The sequence below is a fragment of the Phyllostomus hastatus genome, unplaced genomic scaffold (genome assembly GCF_019186645.2).
Source record: "Phyllostomus hastatus isolate PE091 unplaced genomic scaffold, TTU_PhHast_1.1 phas_contig_86, whole genome shotgun sequence".
Lineage (NCBI taxonomy): Eukaryota > Metazoa > Chordata > Mammalia > Chiroptera > Phyllostomidae > Phyllostomus > Phyllostomus hastatus.
The window spans coordinates 43,417,336-43,428,347 of NW_025333977.1; the positions used below are offsets into that span (position 1 = coordinate 43,417,336).

Sequence of the window (11,012 nt, forward strand, 5' to 3'; positions counted from 1 at the left end):
TTTTGAGACTCAGATTCCTTCCTTTCACTATTGGCTCTCCTCCGCGTATCTTCCTGCATCTCTTTTATGGTAACCTGCATCCTTTCATCTAAATTGCACCCAAAATCAACCAATTCCGTGAGCTTTCTGATCACCAGTGTTTTGAACTATGCATCTGATAGATTGGCTATTTCTTGGTCGCTCAAAAGGATGAGTCCTGGGGGACTGATCTGCTCTGTTGGAAACATGTCTGTCCCTGTCTCTCCTTTTTTTTTTCCCCAGTCTGGTCGCTCTTGTTACGGTGGGGGGCGGAGCCTTAGGTGTTCACCGGGGCTGGGCACCCCAGTCGCTAGATTGTGACGTTATATGTGGGGGTGGGGGCGGGAGCGGGGACGGGAGGGAACAATGGCAGCAGTTCCATTCTCTTGGGCCCAGACCCTTCTTTGGGATCCTGCCCCACTGGGTCCGCCCACCGCAGCATGCGTACTCAGGGATCACCACTGCGTTCTTGCGCCCCAGATGGCTGTCACGCCGATTTCGCACCAAACTTTCCCCAACCTCTGTGCGATGCCGACCTACGCCAGCCCCGTGCCCACCTGGTTAGTCTTCTCCTACCAGTCTGGATGAACGGGTCTACTTCAACTTCTTGGCTGTCTGACTTCAGATAAATCCCCTATCAGTTCTGGGTGTTATTCTATCTGTAAATTATTGTTGTAAATTACTGTTGTTCTAATCTTGGTTGTGCGAGGAGGTACGATGTGTCCACCTATTCCTCCATCTTGCTGGAAGTCGGTATCTTCCTTTCAATAGCTTCTTCCTTCATGGTTGTTTTTTCTCCTGGAATAAATAGGGAGAGGATATGGCAGCAGATAGAGAACATGACTGTAACAGAGATTATCACCCTAAGACAGCAGTTCTTAGACATTAAAATGCATCAAAATCACCTAGAGGACTGGTTGGGCCCCACTGCTAGAGGTCCTGATATAGTAAGTCTTACATGGGGCCTGAAAATATTCATTTCTAACAAGTTTCCAGATGGTCCAGATGCTCCTGGTTGAGGGGTCACATTCTGAGAACCACTTGCCTGGGCATAAGCATGCATTTCCTCTGTTTTGGAGCCGCTGGCCTCATGACAGAGTTCTTGAGAAGTGTGAGAATGCCGTGGATAAAACAGAGCCCAACCCAAACTTGCTCCACTCCCTCCATGCTCTTTATTCTTATTTCTTCTTAGAAAAATGGTTAATTGGGTAATGGAGGAGTCAGTTCTTTTCTTAAAGAGGTATTATGCAACATATACATGTACCTTTAGATATTCTTGAGATTCTAATATTATCAGCATGAAAATCTAAATTATATGAGGCTACACAGGATCTACCTAGGAAATGTTCTGAACCTGAATTCTGATTTTGGCTATATGAATTTTATTTACTGTTAGTGCATTTGGTTCTCTGATACCTCTGTACTCCTTGTTTGTTCATTTCTTGGCTAAATTTAGATTTTCAAAAAGGTTCTTGGTGTCATATTCATATGTGAGATCTGCCCATGACTTTCTTTTCTTCCACAGTCTGGTTTTTGCTACCAAGTTTATGCTAGTCTAAAAAATGAATAGGAACATAGTCTTTCTATTTCTGTTCTGTAGAACAAGGTTAGGACTATCTGTTCCTTAAAATTTAGTCTGCTTTTTAGGGGTAGTTTTTTTTGAAAGATTTTTAACTGCTACACAATCTTGAATTTGTTAAAATGAATTTTGTTAAATGATAACACATATTAAAATCACAAAAATTGAGCTCAAGAAACTTGAACAGAATTAACCCAGCTATGTAACCATCTGTGGTTACCACAGATGGAGAAATATAATATTACCAGCACCTCACAGCACACCTTGTATCTTCCTTGTAAATGTTCCCAGGACCCTGACTTCTACCATTTAGTGAGAAGAAATAAGGATACTAAATAATAATCTAAAAATAATGCTGAATTTATTTGCTTGCCTGGTAAAGAAGAACAGTACCACTGAAGTACAAATTCAGTTTGTCTTTGTGTATAAATGGAAAGAGCTTAATGTAGGTTTAAAAGGAGAAAGCATACAAAGTTAGGCAACTTTTGAGTTCAGGTGTGTGTGTAGTGGCTTACAAGGACGTACTATGTACTCTTTGTGGGTGGCCACTATTAAGTTTCACAATTGGTTGTAACTGGAAGCTTGGTTTCAACAGGTCCAGAATAGGTTGTATAAAACTCCAGAGCACAGGAATTGTTTTTCCTGCACACTTGTGCATGCACGCTCAAAGTTGAAGAAAAATTTTCTTTAAACACTGTAAATTAGTTTTGAACTTAACAAAAATGAATTCCTGCAGAATGTACTCTTTGTGTTAATTTTATTGTTCAATGTTGCATTTATGAGATTCGTCCATGTTACAGCATGAATGTCAGTTCATTCATTTTTATTATATAGCATTCTGTCATGTACATTTATTATAATTTATTCATCCCTTTTATTTTTTATGAATACTTGAGTTGTTCCAGTACTTGGTTCTTACAAACACTCTATGATGAACTTTCATATTTTCATGCTCATCACATGAACACACACCACACATACAAGCTGTAGTGGGCATATGTCCAGGAGTAGAATTTCTGAGTCATAGAGAATATGTAGGGTGACTTTAGTGGATTCTGCCAGTATTCCATAGCAGTTGAATCTATTTTCAGTCCCATCAGTGGTATATGGATTTCAGTTGCTTCACAACCTTGTAAAGACTTGGTGTTGGCAGTCTTAATTTCAGCTATCTCAGTGAGTGTAGTGCTATCTCATTGAAGTTTTAATTGGCATTTCTTTTTTGACTAGCAAAGATGAACACTTAAAAATACATTTATGAAGCATTTACAAATATCTTTGTTAACCATTTGAGTATCCTTTTTTGGTGAAATACTTATTCAAATATTTCCCCATTTCTATCAGGAACTTTTTAGCCCTCAAAAATTGTGGGAATATATAACTATGCACACATACATACACATATGTGCATATACATGTGTGTTTAGAGTTTGGGGTCTGTATGGTTATATTTATACAAGTACCATCTACTCTGTGGCTTGCCTTTTCATTCTTTTGCCTTTTCGATGGCTTGTCTTTTTCTTTTTTTTCTCTTTTAAATATTTCAATTATAGTTGATATGCAATATTATATTAGTTTCAGGTATACAACAAAGTGGTTAGACAGTCATAGTCTTTTTTTCTTTTAATGCTGCCTTTTATTAAATGGAAATTCATGAAAAATATATTTTTAAAAAACAAATGATCCTCAGTTAACTCAAGTTTACTCTTTCTTCTTGAATCTATTTTGGTAAGTTATAATTTAACAGGAATTTATCTCTTTAATCTGTTTTTTCAAGTTTATGGGCACAAATTTGCTCTTAATACTATATGATATCTTTTTTAAAACTCCACTTAATCTATAGTTATGAACCCTTTTCTCATTTCTAATACTATTTAATTGTATTATTTTCCTTGAAAAATATTGTCACATTTTTGTCTGTTTTTATGTATGTATGTATGTATTTATCTATTTATTTGCTGTGTACAGTGAACATTATATAAGGGTCCCTATGCCCCTCCCCTTCTTCAGGGGATCTGGGATGAAAACTGTGGAGGTCAGGGCATTCTCAGTGTGTTGGAGAATTGATCTGGGGCAAGGAGTACCCAGCAGCTCGGAGCATCTCTTCCTGTAGCTGGGACTGGTGGTTCACAGGGCTCTTGCTCCTTTGAGGCCATTTGGACCATAAGGTCCACCACCCTGTTGCTCTAGTCAAATTCATTATCACACCAAGAAAAGAGCTTGTCAAAGTGGTTATTGAAGGCAATCCCAACCTCAGCATCAAAGGTGAAAGAGTAGGTGTTACTGTTAAAGTAGCAGGAGATAACCTGGCCCTCCGTATAGCCCAAGATGCCCTTGAGGGGTCCTTCTGATGCCTGCTTCACTACCTTCTTGATGTCATTATATTTGGCAGCTTTTTCCAGGTGGTGGGTCAGATTCACAACTGACACATTGGGGGTGGGGACAGGGAAGGCCATGCCAGTGAGCTTCCCATTCAGCTCAGGGATGAACTTGCTCATAGCCTTGGCAGTGCCAGTAGAACCAGGGATGATGTTCTGGGCAGCCCCTTGACCATCAAACCACAGCTTCCTAGAGGAGCCATCCATTTTCTTCTGGGTGACAGTGATGGCATGAACTATGGTCACAAGTCCCTCCACCATGCCAAAGTTGTCATGGATGACTTTAGCCAGTGAGGCAAAGGACTTGGTGGTGCAGGAGGCGCTGCTGACAATCTTCAGGGAGTTGTCATATTTGTCATGGTTCATACCCATTACAAACATGGGGACATCCACAGAACGGGCAGAGATGATGACCTATTTGACTCCAGCCTTCACGTGAGTCCCAGTCTTCTCCATGGTAGTGAAGACACCAGTAGACTCCACAACATATTCAGCACCAGCTTCACCCCATTTGATGATGGTAGAATCTTGCTCCTGAAAGATGGAGATAGACTTTCCATTGACAACAAGCTTCCTGTTCTCAGCCTTGACTGTGCCTTTGAACTTGCCATGAGTAGAACCACACTGGAACATTTTGGACTATGTACTTGAAGACAACAAATGGGATCATTCAAGGTGCCAGTATCCACTTTACCAGACTTAAAAGCAGCCCTTGTGACCAGTCACCTGATATGGCCAAATCCGTTTCCTCTGACCTTCACCATCATGTGTCAGGGTTACAGGCAGCACTGAGCAGGAAGACATACTGTCTGTCAAACAGGAGGAGCAAGAGTCACATTTTTGTCCATTTTTAAAATAAATTCATATCTTTAAAATATTCACATAATTGTACCATCTTAATCAAGATAGACTTCATTCCACATCATTTACTTAAAACTCTTCAAATTTTAGGCAAAATATAGAAGACTTGAAATTCTGTACTTGGGCAGTATGTTTGCATGAGTCTAAGAACATTAGACAAAAATTTTTATAGGAAGTATACAGAATATTTAAATACCAAATAAGTATGCTCTGGTGTCTCATTTTAGGTTTCTATACTGAATTTACAAGAATTTTTCTGAAATTCAACCATTTTAGTGTATTTTTAATCAGCTTTTCTGTCTCATAGATTTGATGTATGGTGCTGAGAAATATGCTAATACTGAAAGGAAATTATATTGTATGAAACTATTACTTATGAAATAGCTGAATAAACATGTCAGAGGAATTTAGGTCATGATTTCCACAATAATTTTTGTGTACTCTGAGTAAAAGAGGGGATGAAAAGCACAAACAGAAAAGCTCTTCTTTGTTTCAGACAAAAAGCTGCCCAGGGCCCATGGCTTCTGCTGGAGGCATGTTTCTCACTTGGTCTTGAGTTGGAGGTTGTTTTTTCTCACTCAGACCCAGAGAAGAATAAAAGTCCCTTCCTACCATAGCAGGTCAGCGCTGAATAGAGAGAGAGAGAAACAGAGAGATAGCACCTTGCAAAAGGAAAAACAAAAAATATATTTCTGGGAAATGGAACATATGTTATTGATGGCAGGCATTTTCCAGATATATTTTCCAGAATATATAGAAAAAGGAAAACACTTTCTGTCTTTAAAATTAAAATCAGAAATCCTTAGAACTTAACTCCCACTATAGCCCATATCCTATCCTCCAAAATAAAAATCCAGCCATTAAGGATTGTACTTAAAGTCTAAAATCTTAGCAGTAAGAAGGAGAAACTAAGAGATTTTGCAACTATCATGAAAGATTAAGACATGAGGAAATGCCTGCTCCCAATCAGACAGTGTACAGCAGTGGTCCCCAGACTTTCTGGCACTAGGGAGAGGTTTCAAGGAAAGAAATTTTTCCATGAACTGGGTGGGGGTGGTATGGTTTAAGGATGATTCAAGTGCATTATATTTATTGTGTGCAGTTCACAATAGGGTTCTCATTCCTATGAGAATCTATAATGCCACTGCTGATCTGACAGGAGGCATAGCTCAGGAGGTAATGCAAGTGATGGGGAGTGGTTGTAAATACAGGTGAAGCTTCTGTATAGGTCTGTGGCCTGGGGCTTGGGGACCCCTGGTGTACAATATTAGAACTCTTAAATGGAGAGAAAGTGTCAATAAATTATGTGGAACCAGATAAAATGGTTAAGGTAGGGCAATCCAGAAGGACAAAGTCAGGGGCACAGGTGTTAGTTGTCCACATATGGCTAAGACTGGGTTAGGAAGCACATTGCGAGTGTGCCAGCATGCAGTCTCCTGCACCAGAGCAAGCAGTGAGATAGAATAGGGCATTTGATTCCTGTTGGGCTCCATTTCGCTTCAACAATCCTTCTCAGCCACAGACTCTGGGATTGCTGTTTCTAGTCACCTCTGAGACTTGGCTCATGAGAAACAAATACTTTGCTTTCATGAAGTTCAGGGGTTCACCAATTAGGGAAGAGAAACTAACAGTTAATACCAAAGTGTATCCCATGTGTTGGTTGTGTGTGCTTACTTAGAGCAGACCCTGTATTACCTTCATCTCAGTGAACACAGTCAATCACTATCTGTCTTCATAAAGTCTTGTGTTAAATAGCTTCTTCCTCACCAGGGATTATTCCATATGGGTATGTGGATCAGACGCAGCCTTTCTCACAACTGGGTAAAGACTTTGGTTTGTATTCTCTGCAATGAATGCTGCCTTAACAAGGCTGATATTTGCTCTTTTGTACAACATTGTGCATGGACTCATCAGCATTTGTTTGCTTTCTTCATTTCAAAATGACTTATTTTTGGTCCTCCTATGCTGTGAGCATGTTTTTATTCTTCCCCCAAATTCCCCATCCTTGAATTTAACAAGTGTGTATGATTACATCATCTTTGGAGCAGGTGGTCATGATGGGGTCCGGGTGGAGCTGTGGGCTTCAAGCAACAGTTGTTGTGGGCTGGCCTTGGGTACGCTGGAGCAGTGTAGCAATTTGGTGAAGCGACTAAGACCAGAAGAAGAGGATGCATGTGACCATATGTCTTAGGACAATGATTCTCAACTGGAGAGAGCTCTTAACAAAACACCAAATTCTGCTCCAACTCCTGAGATTTTGATTTAATTGATTTTTGATGACTTCTAGACCAAGATATGTTTTTTAAAGTTCCCTATGTATTTAATATGCATTAAAAGTGAGAGTCCATTGTTGTAGAGAGTTAAGTTCTGTTTAGAGTAAAGGGGCATAACAGCCAGGTGATTGGTTATTTATCAAGTGTTGTTTTCAAAACACTTCAATGGCAGCCAAGAGACCCAGACAAGTCTGCACTGTTGCACAGGGAACGAATGCTTGAGTTGATTTGCTTCAAACAACCCTTTGTCAGATTATCTCTGTTTTTCTATAGTGGGTGGATCCCTAGGGCTACTGTATTTTTTTAATGATGACAGAGCTGTATTTTCTAACTAAAGGTCATCCTTTGACTATCTTTTGGTATGGTATTTCCAGGTGTACTGCCATAACCCAACACACATACCAGCTTTTTCATTTGGGGGGACATAGTCACCTACATTGAATGTGGAGCACGTAATATTGTTATAATACTATAGGTCTCTTACATGAACCTAAATAAAACTATGGAGTGAAATAATATTAAAGGCAGTGGGAAAAAATAAAAAAAGTAGTAATGCAACTAGATATGCTTTCTTAATATAAATAGAATTTTGGATATAGTGAAAAGAACCACAAGCATTTAAAGACCTCAATGAGCATGAGTATGGTTGAATTGTCAATTGGTAAATGAATTTTTTTCTTTGTATGGAAAAACTACCCACAAATTTATCTATTTACATTGTTCATTAAACTTTTATTTCATACTTCCAGCTGAGATTTGTCAGAGTAACCTAATTATTTCTGTCTTGGAAAATAAAATCAACTTTACCAAATGTACTCATTTTGTTAAGAATTGAGGTACAGAAATCAACACAAACTTGGATAATGCGTTAATGCTGCAGTCTGTTCTCACCTCACAGGAAATGTCTGCCATAGACAAACTGAAGTTTCCTACTTCACACTGACACAGAAGAGAACAAAGGAATTTGTTAAGAGATAATGTCAAGCTGTTCAGACATATTCCAATTGATTATTGCATTTGGAAGATTTCTAGACATTTGTTGATCTAAAGAAGATGAGTTGGGACTAATCCATAATTTATCAGTGCCACTGAAAAGCTATCAAAAGGACATTTATACATAAATAGGTTTGCTTTTTGCATTAGAAAATAGATTAATAATTAGATCTTAACAGTGAAGGTTCCCTTCTGACAATGTAAGATTTTATCTTTGATTTGTTGCTGATATAACTAGATAATTAATTTTAATTTTCAAAGGACTATGCCTAGGAGAAAATACCTTAGGATTAGTATTTGATCTCCAACTGTTGAATTAATTATAATTTTGATTATTGAGATATATTTGTGAAAATGAATATCAGTAGAAAAATAGATTTCTAATAAATGGATGGGCTGTAAGTACAATTTTAGTATGCTTTGCTTTATTGCTAAGAGTGAAATTCCATGGTAACACAGCAGTGTGTTAGTGTGGCCACAAAGCACTTTATAACAGGCACTGTGCATAATCTTCTATTCATAGCAGTAAGTGCCGCTTTTTCAAAAGCACAGAGGAACAAGGGTGCATATGGAAAAAGCTAATTTATTAAAAGGCTGATTGTAATTGTTTCTTATTAGTAATTTCTTATGTGTGCTTTTTGGAAAACAGTGTGACATTTGAATTTATTACAGACAACTAAATTTCATGAGAGGTGAATTATGTGTATTTCTTAAAACACATGGTCAGTTTAAATATTATTTTTATCCCATTTGTCCTTACATTTTAGTCATTGTGGTTGTTACTGTTACTGCTGCTCCACAAGACACACAAGTTCCAAATGCAGGCATATCTGACTCATTTTTCTCCATTTCTTCTTCCTCCTTGCAAAGCATCTCATTGTTCTAATTCGTGATTTGTAATGTTACACCTGCTTAGAAACCATAAAGACTTCCACATTGTATACTGAGTTTTAAGTTTGCTATTGTATAACAGTGGTATCAATAAGAAAATTCACAGTTTCAAAAATTGTGCTATAAAGGCAATTGTTTAATTGGGTGTGAATGGAACTGAAGCATATGAAGTAGGGAGTAAATAGTACCAGACCAGCAATAGCCAAACTCTATTTTCTTCAGGAACTAGAAAAAAATCTTCAAAATGACCATATCAATATTTAGTGAAAGCTAAACATAACAAACTGGTTAATCAAAACTGACAAAATAAACAATGTCATCCCTGGGAAAATCCCGAAGAGCACGTAAGATCAGACATGAATCAATACACTGTACAACCCAAGCAAGCGCTAGTGTGTGACAACCTCTGGCGGGAAATAGAAGAAAGAGTGCCAGCTGAGCATCCATTGCTGCAGCCGGGGCAAGTGTGAACCCCTACACTGTTTACTCTGTAGCATTTTCCCACTGAGTAAGGTGCTTCTTCCCAGACGCTGTAACATTATATGGAAAAGCTGGTGGAGTCATGCCAGTTTTGTCCCTTAATTATTCAATCATGTTCTTTCCAATTCAGTTCAGAGAAACTCACACAGAAGAAGTACCTTTGTAAATTCTTCAGTCTAGAAGTCCTTAATCTACTTAGCTCGTTTAAGTCCTATTTGCTCAGTAGATAGTGTACATAGTGGTTAAGAATATGGGCTTGAAAACCACTCCACCTCAGTTCCAGTGACAACTCCTGTGTTTATTAGTTGTGCTCTTTGAAGTAAACAGTTGTACTTTAATTCTTCATCTGTGACATGGTGGTGATATTAATGCTGTTATCCCCATAATTTTATTGAGGAAATTAGACAGTTATTAGATATACTTGTGGAATATTGGCTGTACTTGGCAAGCCATTCTTAAACATTGTGGAGGGCCAGATGGTTATTTCCTAAATCTAAGCCTCTTTGCCTCTGTTGTTCTCTCTGCTGAGCATGCTATCTCAGTCTTGTTGGCTATTATAATCTTATCTACTCCTATTGGTCTATTTTTGATTCAATTCTTTTACAAGGTTTTCATATGAATTGAATTTTTCTTTCCTTTGTATTTGGCTGTAGACCCTTCCCCCAAGATTAAAGTTTAACACCATTCAAGTGATTGATTTTATACATATATAATAATGTCAAATATCATATATATGTTACTATTGTGTCAAACCATCATTTATGGCTTACCCTGTAGATGTTAGAGAGACCTGAAACCCAGTACTATTTCCATGTGCCTCGTGACTTGGCTGGATTGGAAGAATGTGCTCCAGCCTTCAGTGTGTAATTTTCTTTGTGGACAGGCTACCTCATGTCAGACACACAAAGGAGCTGTTAAACCTAAACCGGTCATCTGAGTGATTGCTAATGTCACATCAATGCCATTGCCATGCCCTCACTTAATGTTTCTTTGGATATATTTTACCGTTTACTGCCTACAGTGGATAAATATATTGGCTGAGCCAAATTACTACTAAAGGTGGTTCCTAGTTACATTTTAGATTAAGAAAATTTTCAGATAAAGTCTAAAAGAAAAGAAAAACAATATTCCACGTACCTGGATCAGGTTCTGGCCTTGATGTGAACACCCCTCATGGTGCTCGGAAGAGAGAGTATTTCCTGATGAAGCAGAATAAATGACAGAGCCAGTGCCTCATCCCCAGGTGGCCATAGATGGGCTGGGTCAGAAAGAGAATGTGAGGCCTTGAGGCTGCTCTTCAGGAAACGAAAGAAGAAGGGAAGGATGAAAGGAAGGAAGGAAGGAAGGAAGGAAGGAAGGAAGGAAGGAAGGAAGGAAGGAAGGAAGGAAGGGGAAGAAAAGAGGAAAGAAGGAGAACAGGAAGGAAAGGAAGGAAGAAATGACTTCATATGCATGTATCCCCCTTTTTTCCAACCTATAATAATCAGTTAATAATTTATTAGTTAAAAATGCAGCAAAATTTTGCATTCTATTTTGGGCTGG

At 38.4% G+C, this 11,012-nt stretch overlaps 1 pseudogene; it reads right to left on the minus strand.

The window, feature by feature from the left end:
• Window positions 1-3,780: 3,780 nt before the first annotated feature.
• On the minus strand, window positions 3,781-4,736 carry LOC123827173 (annotated as a pseudogene).
• Between the last annotated feature and the right edge of the window lie 6,276 nt (window positions 4,737-11,012).